Source organism: Oncorhynchus gorbuscha, linkage group LG08, assembly GCF_021184085.1.
Source record: "Oncorhynchus gorbuscha isolate QuinsamMale2020 ecotype Even-year linkage group LG08, OgorEven_v1.0, whole genome shotgun sequence".
NCBI lineage: Eukaryota > Metazoa > Chordata > Actinopteri > Salmoniformes > Salmonidae > Oncorhynchus > Oncorhynchus gorbuscha.
Genome location: NC_060180.1, coordinates 3,968,933 through 3,991,740, shown reverse-complemented (window position 1 = coordinate 3,991,740; position 22,808 = coordinate 3,968,933). Strand labels below are relative to the sequence as shown.

Sequence of the window (22,808 nt, the reverse complement as noted above, 5' to 3'; positions counted from 1 at the left end):
GACTCTGTTTTCGCCAAGTCGCTTTTGGGTCCTCTTTCACCTGCATGACAGAAGGAACCGACCAAGGAATGGACCCAGCGACTTCAGACGCTCGTTACACTGCCGTCGAGATCCAAGGAGCCATGCTCGGCAGACACGAGCAGGAATTGTCTGCTGCTCGCCATGCCGTGGAGAACCTGGCCGCCCAGGTTTCCGACCTCTCTGGACAGTTCCAGAGTCTACGTCTCGTGCCACCTGTTACTTCCTGGCCTGCCGAGCCTCCAGAACCTAGGGTTAATAACCCACCTTGCTACTCCGGGCAGCCCACTGAGTGCCGCTCCTTTCTCACGCAGTGTGAGATTGTGTTCTCTCTCCAACCCAACACATACTCTAGAGAGAGAGCTCGGGTTGCTTACGTCATTTCACTCCTTACTGGCCGGGCTCGAGAATGGGGCACAGCTATCTGGGAGGCAAGGGCTGATTGCTCTAACAAGTTCCAGAACTTTAAAGAGGAGATGATTCGGGTTTTTGACCGTTCAGTTTTTGGTAGGGAGGCTTCTAGGGCCCTGGCTTCCTTATGCCAAGGTGAACGGTCCATAACGGATTATTCTATTGAGTTTCGCACTCTTGCTGCCTCTAGTGAGTGGAACGAGCCGGCGCTGCTCGCTCGTTTTCTGGAGGGACTCCACGCAGTGGTTAAGGATGAGATTCTCTCCCGGGAGGTTCCTTCAGATGTGGACTCTTTGATTGCTCTCGCCATCCGCATAGAACGACGGGTAGATCTTCGTCACCGGGCTCGTGGAAGAGAGCTCGCATCAACGGTGTTTCCCTGCTCCGCATCACAACCATCTCCCTCCTCTGGCTCAGGGTCTGAGCCCATGCAGCTGGGAGGGATTCGCATCTCGACTAAGGAGAGGGAACGGAGGATCACCAACCGCCTGTGCCTCTATTGCGGAGTTGCTGGACATTTTGTTAATTCATGTCCAGTAAAAGCCAGAGCTCATCTGTAAGCGGAGGGCTACAGGTGAGCGCAACTACTCAAGTCTCTCCATCAAAATCCTGTACTACTTTGTCGGTCCATCTACGCTGGACCGGTTCGGGTGCTACATGTAGTGCCTTGATAGACTCTGGGGCTGAGGGTTGTTTCATGGACGAAGCATGGGTTCGGAAACATGACATTCCTTTCAGAGAGTTAGAGAAGCCTACGCCCATGTTCGCCTTAGATGGTAGTCATCTTCCCAGTATCAGATTTGAGACACTACCTTTAACCCTCACAGTATCTGGTAACCACAGTGAGACTATTTCTTTTTTGATTTTTCGTTCACCGTTTACACCTGTTGTTTTGGGTCATCCCTGGCTAGTATGTCATAATCCTTCTATTAATTGGTCTAGTAATTCTATCCTATCCTGGAACGTTTCTTGTCATGTGAAGTGTTTAATGTCTGCCATCCCTCCCGTTTCTTCTGTCCCTACTTCTCAGGAGGAACCTGGCGATTTGACAGGAGTGCCGGAGGAATATCATGATCTGCGCACGGTCTTCAGTCGGTCCCGAGCCAACTCCCTTCCTCCTCACCGGTCGTATGATTGTAGTATTGATCTCCTTCCGGGGACCACTCCTCCTCGGGGTAGACTATACTCTCTGTCGGCTCCCGAACGTAAGGCTCTCGAGGATTATTTGTCTGTGTCTCTTGACGCCGGTACCATAGTGCCTTCTTCCTCTCCGGCCGGGGCGGGGTTCTTTTTGTTAAGAAGAAGGACGGTACTCTGCGCCCCTGCGTGGATTATCGAGGGCTGAATGACATAACGGTTAAGAATCGTTATCCGCTTCCCCTTATGTCATCAGCCTTCGAGATTCTGCAGGGAGCCAGGTGCTTTACTAAGTTGGACCTTCGTAACGCTTACCATCTCGTGCGCATCAGAGAGGGGGACGAGTGGAAAACGGCGTTTAACACTCCGTTAGGGCATTTTGAGTACCGGGTTCTGCCGTTTGGTCTCGCCAATGCGCCAGCTGTTTTTCAGGCATTAGTTAATGATGTTCTGAGAGACATGCTGAACATCTTTGTTTTTGTCTATCTTGACGATATCCTGATTTTTTCTCCGTCACTCGAGATTCATGTTCAGCACGTTCGACGTGTTCTACAGCGCCTTTTAGAGAATTGTCTCTACGTAAAGTCTGAGAAGTGCTCTTTTCATGTCTCCTCCGTTACTTTTCTCGGTTCCGTTATTTCCGCTGAAGGCATTCAGATGGATTCCGCTAAGGTCCAAGCTGTCAGTGATTGGCCCGTTCCAAGGTCACGTGTCGAGTTGCAGCGCTTTTTAGGTTTCGCTAATTTCTATCGGCGTTTCATTCGTAATTTCGGTCAAGTTGCTGCCCCTCTCACAGCTCTTACTTCTGTCAAGACGTGTTTTAAGTGGTCCGGTTCCGCCCAGGGAGCTTTTGATCTTCTAAAAGAACGTTTTACGTCCGCTCCTATCCTCGTTACTCCTGACGTCACTAGACAATTCATTGTCGAGGTTGACGCTTCAGAGGTAGGCGTGGGAGCCATTCTATCCCAGCGCTTCCAGTCTGACGATAAGGTTCATCCTTGCGCTTATTTTTCTCATCGCCTGTCGCCATCTGAGCGCAACTATGATGTGGGTAACCGTGAACTGCTCGCCATCCGCTTAGCCCTAGGCGAATGGCGACAGTGGTTGGAGGGGGCGACCGTTCCTTTTGTCGTTTGGACAGACCATAAGAACCTTGAGTACATCCGTTCTGCCAAACGACTTAATGCCCGTCAAGCTCGTTGGGCGTTGTTTTTCGCTCGTTTCGAGTTTGTGATTTCTTACCGTCCGGGTAGCAAGAACACCAAGCCTGATGCCTTATCCCGTCTGTTTAGTTCTTCTGTGGCTTCTACTGATCCCGAGGGGATTCTTCCTTATGGGCGTGTTGTCGGGTTAACAGTCTGGGGAATTGAAAGACAGGTTAAGCAAGCACTCACGCACACTGCGTCGCCGCGCGCTTGTCCTAGTAACCTCCTTTTCGTTCCTGTTTCCACTCGTCTGGCTGTTCTTCAGTGGGCTCACTCTGCCAAGTTAGCTGGTCATCCCGGTGTTCGAGGCACTCTTGCGTCTATTCGCCAGCGCTTTTGGTGGCCGACTCAGGAGCGTGACACGCGCCGTTTCGTGGCTGCTTGTTCGGACTGCGCGCAGACTAAGTCGGGTAACTCTCCTCCTGCCGGTCGTCTCAGACCGCTCCCCATTCCTTCTCGACCATGGTCTCACATCGCCCTAGACTTCATTACCGGTCTGCCTTTGTCTGCGGGGAAGACTGTGATTCTTACGGTTGTCGATAGGTTCTCTAAGGCGGCACATTTCATTCCCCTCGCTAAACTTCCTTCCGCTAAGGAGACGGCACAAATCATTATCGAGAATGTATTCAGAATTCATGGCCTCCCGTTAGACGCCGTTTCAGACAGAGGCCCGCAATTCACGTCACAGTTTTGGAGGGAGTTCTGTCGTTTGATTGGTGCGTCCGTCAGTCTCTCTTCCGGGTTTCATCCCCAGTCTAACGGTCAAGCAGAGAGGGCCAATCAGACGATTGGTCGCATACTACGCAGCCTTTCTTTCAGAAACCCTGCGTCTTGGGCAGAACAGCTCCCTGGGCAGAATACGCTCACAATTCGCTTCCTTCGTCTGCTACCGGGTTATCTCCGTTTCAGAGTAGTCTGGGTTACCAGCCTCCTCTGTTCTCATCCCAGCTTGCCGAGTCCAGCGTTCCCTCCGCTCAAGCGTTTGTCCAACGTTGTGAGCGCACCTGGAGGAGGGTGAGGTCTGCACTTTGCCGTTACAGGGCACAGACTGTGAGAGCCGCCAATAAACGCAGGATTAAGAGTCCAAGGTATTGTTGCGGCCAGAGAGTGTGGCTTTCCACTCGCAACCTTCCTCTTACGACAGCTTCTCGTAAGTTGACTCCGCGGTTCATTGGTCCGTTCCGTGTCTCCCAGGTCGTCAATCCTGTCGCTGTGCGACTGCTTCTTCCGCGACATCTTCGTCGCGTCCATCCTGTCTTCCATGTCTCCTGTGTCAAGCCCTTTCTTCGCACCCCGTTCGTCTTCCCTCCCCCCTCCCGTCCTTGTCGAGAGCGCACCTATTTACAAGGTACATAAGATCATGGACATGCGTTCTCGGGGACGGGGTCACCAATACTTAGTGGATTGGGAGGGTTACGGTCCTGAGGAGAGGAGTTGGGTTCCGTCTCGGGACGTGCTGGACCGTTCACTCATTGATGATTTCCTCCGTTGCCGCCAGGATTCCTCCTCGAGTGCGCCAGGAGGCGCTCGGTGAGTGGGGGTACTGTCATGTTTTGTCATTTATTATCTTGTCTTGTCCCTGTGCTTCCCATTCTATTCGTTTCCCTCTGCTGGTCTTATTAGGTTCTTTCCCTCTTTCTATCCCTCTCTCTCCCCCTCCTCTCTCACACTCTCTCGCTCTCTCTTCTCTCTATCGTTCCGTTCCTGCTCCCAGCTGTTCCTATTCCCCTAATCAATCATTTAGTCTTCCCACACCTGTTCCCGATCCTTTCCCCTGATTAGAGTCCCTATTTCTTCCTTTGTGTTCCGTTCCTGTCCTGTCGGTTCCTTGTCTAGAATTCACCGTGCTGTGTTTGTGTATCGCCCTGTCGTGTCGTGTTTTCCTCAGATGCTGCGTGGTGAGCAGGTGTCTGAGTCTGTCTGGTTCAAGTGCCTTCCCGAGGCAACCTGCTGTTCACCTGCTGTTCAAGATCGAGTCTCCAGTTTGTCCTCGTCATTTCGAGTGAAAGTTGTGTTTTTTGTTTGTATTTACTTTACTGGATTAAAGACTCTGTTTTCGCCAAGTCGCTTTTGGGTCCTCTTTCACCTGCATGACATTTTCAGCCATTCCTGAACCTGAGACCAGAAACAGGCTACCTGAGGGCAATACCAAAATAAATGGTCTATTGATTCTGTATCCTCCCAACAAACTCTGCAGAGCTTAAATTATTTGATGCACCAAATATTCAACATTTTGTTGGTGGCAAGAATTCTATATAATAATTTTAGCTGAAAAGCACAGGTTACTGCCTGACAGACAGGTCAGTACTTACAGCTGGCCAGGTTACTGCCTGACAGACAGGTCAGTACTTACAGCTGGCCAGGTTACTGCCTGACAGACAGGTCAGTACTTACTGTACACACTGATCTAAGAGAGGTGATCAATGTAGTAATGTGTGTGTGTGTTTGGTCGGTTGCAGTCACTCCGCCTAAAGCAGGGACAACGAACAAAGATATTGATGTCATTAGAGCGAACCCCCTGGGAGCCCCTTCAGTTACACCTACAGAATGGAGAGACAGAGACACAGAGAGCAATCTGTCCTCTCTCTAGAAGGAGAGAATTTGTTGGGAAATAGGAAGGGGGAAAGAGAGGGGAAGGAGAGAGGGGGTGAAACAAATCTCTTTACAGCGCTGCAGTGAGAAAATAAGAGATGACATGCTACTTCCATCTCCCCCTCTCTTTCTTCCTCTTTCTCTCCTTTGCTCTCTTTTTACCCTGGTAAAGGACTAGAAGACAGGTGTCTCTTGTGATTCTCTCCCTCTCTGTCTCTTTTCTCAAGTCAAATCAATGAATCATCAAGATCTTACCATAATTAGTTGTGATTTCCCATTGCCTCTATATAAGAGGAACAAACTAGGTCAAAAAATGTAACAAGTTCCAGTCAAGTACATTTTTGCTAACAAACAAGACAATATTAGCTTGCGTTATATCCCCCAAACAGGCCCCCACACCCGTTGCCAAAACTCCCAGACAGCCTAATTCTTCTCCTCCAAACACCCTCTAACCCCCTCTCCAGGTCCCCAGCCCGACACAGACAGGACGCTCCAGTGCCCTTTGACCTAATTCACTGTGGTCCCTGTCTGGGAGTGATGCCACCAGGGTTACCAGGGTTACTCAACCAGAACCACACAACAGGACGGGCCAGGGGTAGGATGGCGAATGTGTGAGAATTCCCAATCCCCAATTATAGATCCTGGGAGCCAGAGGACAACATTTTTTAAATCTGTGAGCACTTTGTAATACTCTTACATGATCTTACAAGGTGTGTGCATGGAGTTGAGCCATAGTAAACGAAGCCAAAGAGAGATGGCTGTTTGACTGTAAATCCTAAATCCAATAAAGTTGACCTTGAGTGAGAGACTTGAGAACTCTCAGACGACTCTTGGTCGACCAAGGTTTTTTTTTTAGCCGGGGACAGCCCTACAAACTCTTCACTCTTATTGTTCTGAGAGTTCTCAAGTCTCTCACTCATTTTCTTCCCATATATTGACACATTGTTTTAATCAAATCAACTATATTCACTGAACTTGTCTGATGCTTTAAGCACACGGTTGTTTAAATAATTGAGACACACAAATGACTAGAGGGTGTCCGACCAGCAATTGATTTGACTGTGCCGGGCCAGGCTCAGACTTGCTGCGCTGTGTTAAAGAAAAAGTCAGCGAGTGACTGACTATCACCCAATGTCTCTCTCTCCTCCCTGCTGCAGCGACCACCACAGAACATCAACATTTTAATCACACTTTCCATGTTTGTTGAAGCTGCAATAAAATTACAGCCATTTCTGACTGAAAAGTTCTGTTACAGAAATCCCTAATTTGTTTACGTAAATATTCCCTATTCCCTTAAACCTTGCTCTCTTTACGTGACACATGCATCACATATCCAAGATGGCGTCGTAGTCGGACGTGTGCTTGTCTTGTCCAGTGTTAATTAGTTTCTAAATAGTCTGTTTTTCGTTAAAAAAAAAAATGAATCTCACTTTCCATCTACGAACTAAACATACATTCCTGTAACCCAATGTGGTACGGATCTGCATTTTTTTATACCTTATAACTGGAACCTCAATCAGCAGCTAGCCAGCATACTAGCTACTAGCTACTCATCATTGTTTGCCACTGCTAGCAGTATTAACCTTTAGCTTGGACAATTACATGCCAGTCTGCACAGCGCGATATCAACTCAGAGCCTATAGGACTGCTTTTCTCCACCACATCACCGGATTCCTGCCACAAGCTTTGGACCATTACACTGGATCCTCGCAGCTAGCTAGCTGCAACCGAGTGGCTACTGTTGGCTAACGTCTCTGTCCCGAAACGAGCACCAGTTAGCCTTGAGCTAGCCTCAACCTAGGCCCATCTCCCGGCCAGCAGACGGTGTATACCAGATAATTCTTGGGCTAGAATACCTCTTTTGCCAAGTGGCCTGGACCCTTTATTGTCGACATGGAGCCACGCTGATCCATCACGACTGGTCTGCCAACGTAATCGTCGTGGTTTCAACAGGCTTTTCCGTTGCGATGTCGCCGAAGACCCATCTGCTAGCCCCGGCCCGCTAGCTTTATGAACTCTGTGTTTCCCGCTCGCCTAGCGTAGTAGCAACTACACAGCTGATGCCTGCTGGTCTGTTCATTAACACTGTACCTCATTTTGTTTATCTGTCGGCCCCAGCCTCGAACTCAGGTCCTGTGTGTACCTAACTGACCCTCTCTGCCCATTCATCGCCATTTACCCGTTGTTGTCTTAGCTCTCCTGACCAACACCTGTGACTGCTTTATGCCTCTCTCTAATGTCAATATGCCTTGTCTACTGCTGTTTCACTTAGTTATTATTGTTTTATTTCACTGTAGAGCCCCCAGTACCACTCAACATGTGTTAGATAGCTCTTTTGTACCACCCCCCCATGCATGCAGAGACCTCACCTGCAGAGATGCAACCTCCCTCATTGTCACTCAATGCCTAGGTTTACCTCCACTGTACTCACATCCTACCATACCCTTGTCTGTACATTATGCCCTGAATCTATGCTGCCACGCCCAGAAATCTGCTCCTTTAAATCTCTGTCCCCAACGCAATAGAAGACCAGTTTTTATAGCCTTTAGGCGTACCCTTATCCTACTCCTCCTCTGGTGATGTAGAGGTTAACCCAGGCCCTGTATCTCCCAGTACTACACCTATTCCCCAGGCGCTCTCATTTGTTGACTTCTGTAACCGTAAGAGCCTTGGTTTCATGCATGTTAACATCAGAAGCCTCCTCCCTAAGCTTGTTTATTCACTGCTTCAGCACACCCCTCCAACCCTGATGTCCTAGCCTTGTCTGAATCCTGGCTTAGGAAGGCCACCAAAAATTCTGATATTTCGGTCCCCAACTACAACATTTTACGTCAATATAGAACTGCCAAAGGAGACGGAGTTGCAATCTACTGCAGAGATAGCTTGCAGAGTTCTGTCTTACTATCCAGGTCTGTGCCCAAACAGTTCAACCTTCTACTTTTAAAAATCCACCTTTCCAGAAATAAGTCCCTCACTGTTGCCGCTTGTAATAGACTCCCCTCAGCCAACAACTGTGCCCTGGACACCATATGTGAATTGATTGCCCTCCATCTATCTTCAGAGTTCGTACTGTTAGGTCACCTAAACTGGGATATGCTTAACACCCCGGCCGTCCTACAATCTAAGCCAGATGCCCTCTATCTCACACAAATTATTAAGGAGACTACCAGGTACAACCATAAATCCGTAAACATGGGCACCCTCATAGATATCATCCTGACCAACATGCCAAATACACCTCCGCTGTCTTCAACCAAGATCTCAGCGATCACTGCCTCATTGCCTGTGTCCGTAATGGGTCCGCGGTCAAATGACCACACCTCATCACAGTCTAAAATACTTCAGCGAGCAGGCCTTTCTAATCGACCTGGCCCGGGAATCCTGGAAAGATATTTACCTCATCCCATCAGTAGAGGATGCCTGGTTGTTCTTTAATAGTGGTTTGCTCACCATCTTAAATAAGCATGCCCCATTCAAAAAATGTAGAACAAAGAACAGATATAGCCTTGGTTCACTCCTGACTTGACTGACCTTGACCAGCACAAAAACATCCTGTGGCGTACTGCATTAGCATTGAATAGCCCCTGCGACATGCAACTTTTCAGGGAAGTCAGGAACCAATATACCCAGTCAGTTAGGAAAGCAAAGGCTAGCTTTTTCAAACAGAAATTTGCATCCTGTAGCACTAATTCCAAAAAGTTTTGGGACACTGTAAAGTCCATGGAGAATAATAGCACCTCCAGCCAGCTGCTCACCTCACTGAGGCTAGGAAACAATGTCACCACCGAGAATAAGCATTTTTCTACGGCTGGCCATGCTTTCCACACGGCCATGCACCCCCCGCAGCAACCTGTATGAGCCCCCCCCCCCCACCGCTTCTCCTTCACCCAAATCCAGACAGCTGATGTTCTGAAAGATCTGCAAAATCTGGACCCTACAAATCAGCTGGGCTAGACAATCTGGACCCTCTCTTTCTAAAATGATCCGCCGCAATTGTTGCAACCCCTATTTACTAGCCTGTTCAACCTCTCTTTCGTATCATCTGAGATCCCTAAAGATTGGAAATCTGCTGCGGTCATCCCCCCTCTTCAAAGGGGGAGACACTCTAGACCTAAACTGTTATAGACCTATATCCATCCTGCCCTGCCTTTCTTAAGTCTTCGAAAGCCAAGTCAACAAACAAATCACCGACCATTTCGAATCCCACCGTACCTTCTCCGCTATGCAATCTGGTTTCCGAGCTGGTCATGTGTGCACCTCAGCCACGCTCAAGGTCCTAAACGATATCATAACTGACATAAAGACAGTACTGTGCAGCCGTCTTCATCAACCTGGCCAAGACAACACCATTCTGTATACATCTGGCCCCTCTTTGGACACTGTGTTAACAAACCTCCAGACGAGCTTCAATGCCATACAATACTCCTTCCGAGGCCTCCAACTGCTCTTAAATGCTAGTAAAACGAAATGCATGCTCTTCAACCGATCGCTGCCTGCACCTGCCCGCCCGACTAGCATCACTACCTTGGACGGTTCTGACTTGGAATATGTGGACAACAAAAAAATAAAAAAGCCCAGCCTTTTCTCAGCTCACTGGTCACCATAGCAACACTGACCCGTTGCACGCGCTCCAGCAGGTATATTTCACTGGTCATCCCCAAAGCCAACACCTGCTTTGGCTGCCTTTCCTTCCAGTTCTCTGCTCACTGAAGCTGGAGACTTATATCTCCCTCACTAACTATAAGCATCAGCTGTCAGAGCAGCTTAACGATCACTGCACCTGTACACAGCCCATCTGTAAATAGCCCACCCAACTACCTCATCCCCATATTTTTTATTTTTTTTGCACCCCAGTATCTCTACTTGCACATCATCATCTGCACATCTATCACTCCAGTGTTAATGCTAAATTGTAATTATTTTGCCACTATGTCCTATTTATTGCCTTACCTCCCTAATCTTACTAAATTTGTACACACTGTATATAGATTTTTCTATTGTGTTATTGACTGTACGTTTGTTTATGTGTAACTCGGTGTTGTTGTTTTTGTCGCACTGCTTTGCTTTATCTTGGCCAGGTTGCAATTGTAAATGATAACTTGTTCTCAACTGGCCTACCTGGTTAAATAAAGGTTAAATAAATCAAATAAAAAAATATAAAAATCATGTGACCACAGACCTAGTTGCACACGACTAGTATTACTCGAGAATGTTGGTTAAGTAATTATTACTACAGAATGTCCGTTATTCCGATGGCATTCGTTTTTTATTCTATGCGTGAAGATAGTATTTCAACATGTCCAGGTGATAGGGCCACACTGACAACTCAAGCTTGGTTCTCAAGTTTCTAAACCCTACCAAACCATATTTCCAATAGTGTGGCCAAAGTGATTGAATTGAGGAAGTGTGATCATAATCATTAGGATATTTTAGCCATCCGCAGCATGTCCTAAATGCCCCCACCCCTCCAGCCTTCAGATGTGAGCTAAACAGTGCAATTGCATTTGAGATGCATTTTAAGGCTATGGATGAGAATGTGAGCTTGTAATATCCAAACGTGTAGGTCAGCTGTATGCAACTATTAGCAGCATGGGTTGCATTAAATAGGCTCAATATTTTTTACTGATGCATTTGGCAATATTCAATTATTTATTTTACACCATAATTTGCAAATACATTCATTAAAAATCCTACAATGTGATTTTCAGGATTTTTTTTCTCATTTTGTCTGTCATAGTTGAAGTGTACCTATGATGAAAATTACAGGCCTCTCATCTTTTTAAGTCGGAGAACTTGCACAATTGGTGGCTGACAAAGTACTTTTTTGCCCCATTGTAAACAAAAGCATTCACTGTGAAAGTTGATAGGCTACATGTGTAACAATCTTAGGCGTAGTGGGTGCAGGAGTCAGGTGCAGGAGTCAGGTGCAGGAGTCAGGTGCAGGAGTCAGGTGCAGGAGTCAGGTGCAGGAGTCAGGTGCAGGAGTCAGGTGCAGGAGGCAGGAAGTTCTGAACAGCTCTTTATTCAGCACCGGGCAAAATAGTCCATACAACGAAACTGAGTGTCATAAAACAAATGCCCAAAACAGGAACCAAACCAAGATCTCACTACCACACGTACAAAGTGGGAATAAACAAGCCCGCACGAAGAACAGGCGGCCTACCGACTTAAATAGCCAAACACATGAAGAGCAGGCGGCCTACCGACTTAAATAGCCAAACACATGAAGAGCAGGCGGCCTACCGACTTAAATAGCCAAACACATGAAGAGCAGGCGACCTACCGACTTAAATAGTCAAACACATGAAGAGCAGGCGGCCTACCGACTTAAATAGCCAAACACATGAAGAGCAGGCGGCCTACCGACTTAAATAGTCAAACACATGAAGAGCAGGCGGCCTACCGACTTAAATAGCCAAACACATGAAGAGCAGGCGGCCTACCGACTTAAATAGTCAAACACATGAACTTAAATAGTCAAACACAGGCGGCCTACCGACTTAAATAGTCAAACACATGAAGAGCAGGCGGCCTACCGACTTAAATAGTCAAACACATGAAGAGCAGGCGGCCTACAGACTTAAATAGTCAAACACATGAAGAGCAGGCGGCCTAAATAGTCAAACACATGAAGAGCAGGCGGCCTACCGACTTAAATAGTCAAACACATGAAGAGCAGGCGGCCTACTTAAATAGTCAAACACATGAAGAGCAGGCGGCCTACCGACTTAAATAGTCAAACACATGAAGAGCAGGCGGCCTACCGACTTAAATAGTCAAACACATGAAGAGCAGGCGGCCTACCGACTTAAATAGTCAAACACATGAAGAGCAGGGCGACTTAAATAGTCAAACACATACCGACTTAAATAGTCAAACACATGAAGAGCAGGCGGCCTTAAATAGTCAAACACATGAAGAGCGGCCTACCGACTTAAATAGTCAAACACATGAAGAGCAGGCGGCCTACCGACTTAAATAGTCAAACACATGAAGAGCAGGCGGCCTACCGACTTAAATAGTCAAACACATGAAGAGCAGGCGGCCTACCGACTTAAATAGTCAAACACATGAAGAGCAGGCGGGACTTAAATAGTCAAACACATGAAGAGCAGGCGGCCTACCGACTTAAATAGTCAAACACATGAAGAGCAGGCGGCCTACCGACTTAAATAGTCAAACACATGAAGAGCAGGCGGCCTACCGACTTAAATAGTCAAACACATGAAGAGCAGGTGGCCTACCGACTTAAATAGTCAAACACATGAAGAGCAGGCGGCCTACCGACTTAAATAGTCAAACACATGAAGAGCAGGCGGCCTACCGACTTAAATAGTCAAACACATGAAGAGCAGGCGGCCTAGTCAAACACATGAAGAGCAGGCGGCCTACCGACTTAAATAGTCTTAAATAGTCAAACACATGAAGAGCAGGCGGCCTACCACTTAAATAGTCAAACACATGAAGAGCAGGCGGCCTAGTCAAACACATGAAGAGCAGGCGGCCTAGACTTAAATAGTCAAACACATGAAGAGCAGGCGGCCTACAGACTTAAATAGCCAAACACATGAAGAGCAGGCGGCCTACCGACTTAAATAGCCAAACACATGAAGAGCAGGCGGCCTACCGACTTAAATAGTCAAACACATGAAGAGCAGGCGGCCTACCGACTTAAATAGTCAAACACATGAAGAGCAGGCGGCCCGACTTAAATAGTCAAAATGAAGTCAAACTTAAATAGTCAAACACATGAAGAGCAGGCGGCCTACCGACTTAAATAGTCAAACACATGAAGAGCAGGCGGCCTACACCCCTTACTCTCCCGTCTACCTTCTGCTCTCTGCGTCTGACTCCACACCCATCACTCTCCCGTCTACCTTCTGCTCTCTGCGTCTGACTCCACACCCATCACTCTCCCTTCTACCTTCTGCTCTCTGCGTCTGACTCCACCCCCATCCCTCTCCCGTCTACCTTCTGCTCTCTGCGTCTGACTCCACACCCATCACTCTCCCGTCTACCTTCTGCTCTCTGCGTCTGACTCCACACCCATCACTCTCCCGTCTACCTTCTGCTCTCTGCGTCTGACTCCACACCCATCACTCTCCCGTCTACCTTCTGCTCTCTGCGTCTGACTCCACACCCATCACTCTCCCGTCTACCTTCTGCTCTCTGCGTCTGACTCCACACCCATCACTCTCCCGTCTACCTTCTGCTCTCTGCGTCTGACTCCACACCCATCACTCTCCCGTCTACCTTCTGCTCTCTGCGTCTGACTCCACACCCATCACTCTCCCGTCTACCTTCTGCTCTCTGCGTCTGACTCCACACCCCTCACTCTCCCGTCTACCTTCTGCTCTCTGCGTCTGACTCCACACCCATCACTCTCCCGTCTACCTTCTGCTCTCTGCGTCTGACTCCACACCCATCACTCTCCCGTCTACCTTCTGCTCTCTGCGTCTGACTCCACACCCATCACTCTCCCGTCTACCTTCTGCTCTCTGCGTCTGACTCCACACCCATCACTCTCCCGTCTACCTTCTGCTCTCTGCGTCTGACTCCACACCCATCACTCTCCCGACGTTACAATATAGCTTTGGGAACAATACAATTCAACAATTAAATATTCATGGTCTCATCACAGATGCTCCCAAATGAATCTCTATCGTTAGTTGCAACTTCAACAGGAATTGATATATTTCTAAGTATTGTGAGGTGTCCTCAACACTTTTTTTGACTCTGAGGGATATGAAATCAGTTGGGGACGCTGAGAGGGAACTGTGTGATGACCCTATTATAGTTGAAGAGGTAATTGATTCCATTCAACACCTTAAACATAATGTGTCTCCTGTGACTGATGGTATATCTGCTGAGTTTGACAAAACTCTTTCTCAACAGTTAACCCCATGTCTGTTGGATGTCTTTTCTGAAGCATTGCAAATAATGCTCTCCCTCCCAGTTTGACTCAAGGTCTCAAGAAAGACTTGTTTCTCCTCGATAATTGCCGTCCAATCTATCTGCTCAATAATAACTACAAAATATTAGCCTCAATATTTGCAAAAAGATTGAAGGCAGTATTGGACTGAACTATAGAAGAGACCCAATCTGGCTTCATGTTCATGAGGAATAGACATATCAAATCAAATCAAATTTTATTGGTCACATACAGTTGAAGTGGGAAGTTTACATACACTTAGGTTGTAGTCATTAAAACTCATTTTTCAAACACTCCACACATTTCTTTTTAACAAACTATAGTTTTGGCAAGTCGGTTAGGACATCTACTTTGTGCATGATACAACTAATTTATCCAATAATTGTTTACAGACATATTATTTCACTTATAATTCACTGTATCACAATTCCAGTGGGTCAGACATTTACATACACTAAGTTGACTCTGCCTTTAAACAGCTTGGAAAATTCCAGAAAATGATGTCATGACTTTAGAAGCTTCATATAGGCTAAATGACATCATTTGAATCAATTGGAGGTGTACCTGTGGATGTATTTCAAGGCCTACCTTCAAACTCAATGCCTCTTTGCTTGACATCATGGGAAAATCAAAAGAAATCAGCCTAGACCACATAAAAGAATTGTAGACCTCCATAAGTCTGGTTCATCCTTGGGCGCAATTTCAAAACGCCTGATGGTACCACGTTCAACTGTACAAACAATAGTACGCAGGTATAAACACCAAGGCACCACGCAGCCGTCATTCCGCTCAAGAAGGAGATGCATTCTGTCTACCAGACATGAATGTATCTTAGTGCGAAAAGTGCAAATCAATCCCAGAAAAACTAACATAGACTGCCCACCTCAACTCATGCCCTGACCATACTAAACAAAGACAAAAACAAAGGAACTAAGGTCAGAACGTGACACTATGGATGCTGTCTGGGCCAGCAGCCTTGCAAGTGTTAACATGTTTAAATGTCTTACTCACGTCGGCCACGTCGGCATTTGATTGTGAGGTATTCTAGGTCACCACCCACATGTATATACTGTATTCTATTCCACTGTATCTTAGTCTATGTATTACTCATCTCATATGTATATACTGTATTCTATTCCACTGTATCTTAGTCTATGTATTACTCATCTCATATGTATATACTGTATTCTATTCCACTGTATCTTTGTCTATTTATTACTCATCTCATATGTATATACTGTATTCTATTCCACTGTATCTTAGTCTATGCATTACTCATCTCATATGTATATACTGTATTCTATTCCACTGTATCTTAGTCTATGCATTACTCATCTCATATGTATATACTGTATTCTATTCCACTGTATCTTAGTCTATGCATTACTCATCTCATATGTATATACTGTATTCTATTCCACTGTATCTTAGTCTATGCATTACTCATCTCATATGTATATACTGTATTCTATTCCACTGTATCTTAGTCTATGCATTACTCATCTCATATGTATATACTGTATTCTATTCCACTGTATCTTAGTCTATGCATTACTCATCTCATATGTATATACTGTATTCTATTCCACTGTATCTTAGTCTATGCATTACTCATCTCATATGTATATACTGTATTCTATTCCACTGTATCTTAGTCTATGCATTACTCATCTCATATGTATATACTGTATTCTATTCCACTGTATCTTAGTCTATGCCGCTCTGATATTGCTCACCCAAATATTGATATATTCTTAATTCCATTCCTTTACTTTTGATGTGTGTATTGTTGTGAAATTATTAGATATTACTTTTTAGATATTACTGCACTGTTGGAGTTAGAAACACAAGAATTTCGCGACACCTGCAATAACATTGGCTAAACACATGTATGTGACAAATAACATTTGATTTGACTCTCCAATAGGAAAATGTGTTCATCCTTGCTGCCTCAGAACATGAGATCTATACGTGCTTTATTTCAAAAAGATATTGTATCTATTCCTTATGTCACAACTTACTGGAATACATTTGTCAAGAATATCTGTTTAAAAAAGTCTGGTTATAACTACGCAAATACCTGCTGGTTAACAAGGTCAAAGAGGTCTCTTTCAGAATGATCCATAAGTATTACCCTGCAAATCATTACCTGAAGAAACCCAAAAAAATACATTAACATTAACTGTGCTTTTTGTGTTGAGCATCCAGAAACAGTTTTCATGTATTTTGGCATTGTCTACATGTAAAGAAATTAAGGCAAGATATTAATAGTTTTATAATTGTTAATAGTCTTGATGACTTAATGAAAAAAAAATTATGGGAGAATGTGCTGCTCGGTTTCCTTAACTATAATAAGGACGAAGACAAATAATTTGACCTCATCAATCTAATGGAAAAATGTCATACTCGTGTCATATGAATGTAAATTCACTAATAAAAAAAAACATGTTTTCTATAAGGAATTTGAGCAGTACATGAAGACCATTCTACACTTTTCTATTAAGAAAGCTGTTAAAACAATCAATACCTGTGTCTTTTAAGGAATTTGTATAATCTGTAATTTGATGCACCCCCTATCCCCTCATTGTCTGTTTGTATACTTATTGTATGTATACTGGTGTTTCTTCAACAAAAACTACAAACTAAAAAGACTTATAAAATAATTCTAATATATATACAGGGGGCTCTAAAATTACTGGCACTGACTGGCAATGCACAAACAGTATTTAAAAAAATATAAACAATATAATTATAGAGAAACTCAAAATACCAATGTGAGAAATACTGTACTTTATTAATGTTTCAATGGAACCAACCAAAATCATACAATTATTTAATACAAAATTAATTTAACCAAAATCAAGGTTTCATAATTATTGGCACTCCTCATTTAGTACTTAGTGCAACCACCTCTGGCAAGGATAACAGCATGGAGTCTTTTCCTGTAATGTTTGACAAGGTTAAGGAACACATTTGGAGGGATTTTGGACCATTCCTCTATGCAGACCCTTCACATTCTTGGGTTTGCTCTTATCAACTGCCCTCTTCCACTCAGCCCACAGGTTTTCCATTGGATTGAGGTCCGGTGACTGAGATTGCCATGGCAGCACATTGATTTTGATGTCACAGAACCATTTCTGTGTGAATCTTGAGGTATGTTTTGGGTCATTGTCTTGTTGGAAAGTCCACATACGGCCCAGCCTTCTGGCAGAGGCAACCAGACTGTGAGACAAAATTGCCTGATAATTGGTATAATTTATTATGCCATCAATCTTAACCAGTGCCCCTGGACCTCTGGAATTAAAACAGCCCCAAAACATCACTGACCTCCCTCCATATTGCATCGTGGGTATGAGGTGCCTCTCCTTGTATGCATCTCTGTTTCCACGCCAAACATGCCGATGCTGTATGTGACTATAACGTTACATTTTGGTCTCATCTGACCAAAGCACTTTTTTCCAATCATAATTTAAATGACGTTTGGCGAACTCCAAGCGCTTGTGTCTGTGTCTTGGGGTCATTAAGGGCTTTCTTCTGGAAACCCTTCCAAAGAGCCTGTGGTTGTAGAAGTGGCGTCTGATGGTGCTTTTTGAAACCTGGTGATCCCAAGACGCCACCAAGGCCTGCAATTCTATCACAGTGATTCTTGGGGATTTTGTTGGTTCTCTCACCATCCTCCTCCCTATCCTGGGGGGCAAAATGCATTTGCGTTCTCTACCCGTGAGGTTTTCAACTGTTCCATATCTTTTAAATGTTTTAATAATTGTCCTGACAGTGCTCAGCGGTATATTCAATCGTTTGTGGATCTTCTTGTAGCCATTACCAGATTTATGAAGTTCTACGAACATCTGTCTCTTTTAAACTGCCAGTTCTATTATTTTCTTCATGGTTTTGGATGACAAAGGGATATTGCATGTGTGTTACCTCATTTTTATACCCTAGTGAAAAAGGAAGTGATGTAATGGCTCAATATAGTTCCTTAACACTTAGATAAACTTAAATAAGTGGAATTTAATTCCTGGTTTAATTTTGGTAGATTTTAATAATAATATTTAAAGGTTCAATTAATTGTGAAGCCTTGATTTTGAGGACATAGATTTTTAATTAAATCAATAACTGATTTTGTTAGGATCCATTGAAACATTAATCAAGTACAGTATTTTTCACATGTTGGTATTTTGAGTTTATCTCTATAATTATATTGTTTATATATTTTAAATATTGTTTGTGCAGTGCCAGTAATTTTGGAGCTCACTGTATAGGACTCTATAAGCCTGTTTAGAAACTTCATGGATGAACAACATTTTATGCAGAACAGGATCAATCGATTCCATGAACACAATTTGAAAACCTTGTTGACAGTTTAGTTCCATTCAAGAAACTCACCTCTCAATCTAATTCTGGCAGAGAACGTCCGAGAAACGACTATTTCCAGATATGTCTTGGTTGAAATAAGTAAGTTATTTCCTTGATGTAGCTTAAAACCGTACAAATCCAGTCTCTGTTCGTTAACAGGCCTATTTCCTATACATTTGTCCTTATTTCACGAGAAGAAACTCAGGCTTCCCCCCTCATCCTTCTCACTCTTCCTCTGGTGTCCGTCGCAAACACGTGGAAATTTCCGCTTGGAAAATAAACAGGCTCGTCAAGTCCTGTTCTCTCTTTATGTTCTCTCACACGTACCGTATCCCAGCCCCACCGCCCGGTCCGCGTGCGTGCAAACGTTCAGCACCACCCGCAGACAGAGGGAAACGAACGGAGCATCGCGGGTGAACTTTCTCCTCTTGTCGGGGCTCGACCGCTTATCTGAAGCGACAAGGTTTATGACCGGTGAGGGGAGGAGGGGACCAGAGAGCGTTCGTAGGGGGTATTCCGACGGCCGGTATCCCGTTTTTCCCTAATTTTACTGTCGAGCGCTTTGCTTCAAAGTTCACGTGTCCTTTGTCATATAAATAATGTTTAATCTAGCGCTTGTGTTAACCTACAATGCAACATAGATCAAATTGTGGTGTGTAAAATGTCCCACTTGGCTGGTCTCTCACTGTCTGCGATCTCTTTAGTCAGACACTTGAGTCAGAGGATCCTAACTGGGGGAGAAACCCTTTGAGTCACACAGGATATTCCAAGGGACATTCTATCCCCTCACTAACTAACCTGTATGAACTAAAATGTTCATTCCTCTCAACACTACCTGTCTGACAGCTTTGAAACGGGACCTGTTATTGTGTTTGAACGGGTTCATTGTCAGGGATGTGTCAAGAATATAACATGACTGATACCTGAGACCCTGGTCACTGTTGAACTCTAACTCTGACTCACTTCAATTTCAAATCAATTTAAGGGGCTTCATTGGCATGTTAAATGTCATAATATGTCTATACAGAGTCTATACAGAGTCTATACAGAGTCTATACAGAGTGTAATGATGTGCAAATAGTTCAAATACAAAATAAATATAACTCTCTCAATTCATGTCAATTCAAAGGGCTTTATTTGCATGGGAAACATATGTTTACATTGCCAAAGCAAGTGAAAGAGATCATAAACAAAAGTGACATAATCTATCAGAAACGAACAGTAAACATTACACTCACAAGTTTCAAAGGAATAGACATGTAATATTATGTACAGTGTTATACTGATGTGCAAATAGCTCAAAAAGGGAACACAAGGGGAAATAAATCAACATAAATATGGGTTGTATTTACAATGGTGTTTGTTCTTCACTGGTTGCCCTTTTCTTGTGGCAACAGGTCACACATATTGCTACTGTGATGGCACACTGTGGTATTTCACCCAATAGATATGGGAGTTAATCAAAATTGGATATGTTTTCTAATTCTTTGTGGGTCTGTGTAATCTGAGGGAAATATGTGTCTCTAATACATTGGGCAGGAGGTTAGGAAGTGCAGCTATGTTTCCACCTCATTTTGTGGGCAGTGTGCATATAGCCTGTTTTGTCTTGAGAGCCAAGTCTGCCTCTCTCAATAGCAAGGCCATGCTCACTGAGTCTGTACGTAGTCAAAGCGTTTCTTAATTTTGGGTCAATCACAACGGTCAGGTATTCTGCCTCTATGTACCCTCTGTTTAGGGCCAAATAGCATTCCAGCTTGCTCTGTTTTTTTTTGTAATTCTTTCCAATGTGTCAAGTAATTCTCTTTTTGTTTTCTCATAATTTGGTTGGGTCTAATTGTGTTGCTGTCCTGGGGGTCTGTTTGTGTTTGTGAACAGAGCCCCAGGACCAGCTTGCTTAGGGGACTATTCTCTTTGTTGGTCGATGGCTTTGCTATGGGAGGTTTGGGAATCACTTCCTTTTAGGTGGTTGTAGAATTTAACGGCTCTTTTCTGGATTTTGATAATTAGCGGGTATCGGGCTAATTCTGCTCTGCATGCATTATTTGGTGTTCTACATTGTACACAGAGGATATTTTTGCTGAATTCTGCATGCAGAGTCTCAATTTGGTGTTTGTCCCATTTTGTGAATTATTGGTTGGTGAGCGGACCCCAGACCTCACAACCATAAAGGGCAATGGGTTCTTTAGCTGATTCAAGTATTTTTAGCCAGATCCTAATTGGTATGTCAAATTTTATGTTCCTTTTGATCCCATAGAAGGCCCTTCTTCCCTTGTCTCTCAGATAGTTCACATATTTGTGGAAGTTACCTGTGGTGCTGATGTTTAGGCCAAGGTATGTATAGTTTGTGTGCTTTAGGGCAATGGTGTCTAGATAAAATATGTATTTGTGGTCCTGGCGACTGGAACTTTTGGAAAACCATTATTTTGGTCTTACTGAGATTTACTGTCAGGGCCCAGGTCTGGCAGAATCTGTGCAGAAGATCTAGGTGCTGCTGTAGGCCCTCCTTGGTTGGTGACCGAAGCACCAGATCATCAGCAAACAGTAGACGTTTGACTTCAGATTCTAGTAGGGTGAGGCTGGGTGCTGCAGACGTTTATAGTTTCCTTGCCAATTTGTTGATATATATGTTGAAAAGGGCGGGGCTTAAGCTGCATCCCTGTCTCACCCCACGGCCCTGTGGGAAGAAATGTGTCTGTTTTTTTGCCTATTTTAACCGCACACTTGTTGTTTGTGAACATGGATTTTTATAATGTTGTATGTTTGTCCCCCGACACCACTTTCCATCAATTTGTATAGCAGACCCTCATGCCAAATTGAGTCATAGGATTTTTTTAAATGAACAAAGCCTAAGACTTTGCCTTTGTTTTGGTTTGTTTGTTTGTCAATGTCAGAGTCGTGTGTATAGGTGGCATGGAAGTCAGGCGCATGAGAATCAAACTGAATGTAATGGAGTTATTTAATAACAATAAACGAAACATAACTCCAACACTAAATGTAACAATAAAGTGGGTACGAGGACCCGTCGCGCACCAATACAAACAACACAACACTAAATAACAAACAAATCTCTGACGAATACATGAGGGGAAACAGAGGGTTAAATACACAACATGTAATGAATGGGATTGAAAACAGGTGTGTGGGAAGACAAGACAAAACCAATGGAAAATGGATAAATGATGGCTAGAAGGCCTGTGACGTCGACCGCCGAGCACCGCCCCGAACAAGGAGAGGCTTCGACTTCGGTAGAAGTTGTGACAGACAATTTGAGTGTGCAGGCTGAATACGTGGTCTGTCATATAATAATTTGGTAAAAAGCCAATTTGACTTTTGCTCAGTACATTGTTTTCACTGAGACTGCTGTTAATGATAATGCATAAGATTTTCCCAAGGTTGCTGTTGACCTTTATCCCACAGTAATTATTGGGGTCAAATTTGTCTCCTCTTTTGTGGATTGGGGTGATCAGTCATTTGTTCCAAATATTGGGGAAGATGCCTGAGCTAAGGATGATGTTAAAGAGTTTTAGTATAGAAAATTGAAATTTGTTGTCTGTATATTGTATCATTTCATTGAGGATACCATCAACACCAAAGGCCTTTTTAAGTTGGAGGGTTTTTATTTTGTCATGTAGTTAATTCAAGGTAATTGGAGAATCCAGTGGGTTTTGGTAGTCTTTAATAGTTGATTCTAAGATTTGTATTTGATCATGTATATGTTTGTGCTATATTTTCATTGTTATAGAGCCACACAGATTGGAGAAGTGGTTTACCCATACCTCTCCATTTTGGATAGATAATTATTTGTCTTGTTGTTTGTTTAGTGTTTTCCAATTTTCCCAGAAGTGGTTAGAGTCTATGGATTCTTCAATTACACCGAGCTGATTTCTGACACGCTGTTCCTTCTTTTTCCATAGTATATTTCTCTCATTTATACACCTCTCTGATCACCCTCACCCCTCCTCCTCTTCTTCCCTCCCTCACCCCTCCTCTTCTTCTCCCCTGTCCTCTGCTCCCCTTCCTCACCCACCACCTCATTATAATCCTCACCTCTCTTTCCCATCTCCTCTCCATGCACCTCTCTTACCCTCTCATCTCCCACCTGTCTCGTTTCTCTCCTCCTCCACCCTCCACACTTCCATCATTCCCATGGGTCATTT

The 22,808-nt window shown here is 44.3% G+C and overlaps 1 protein-coding gene across 1 annotated transcript in view; it reads right to left on the bottom strand.

The window, feature by feature from the left end:
- The window catches only part of LOC124041100 (leucine zipper putative tumor suppressor 2 homolog), a 109,670-nt gene extending 90,664 nt beyond the window's left edge, over positions 1–19,006 (bottom strand). The window contains exon 1 of the mRNA XM_046358271.1: positions 18,682–19,006. The gene's annotated coding sequence lies outside the window, so the exon portion shown is untranslated. The remainder of the gene's footprint in view (positions 1–18,681) is intronic.
- Positions 19,007–22,808: the final 3,802 nt, after the last annotated feature.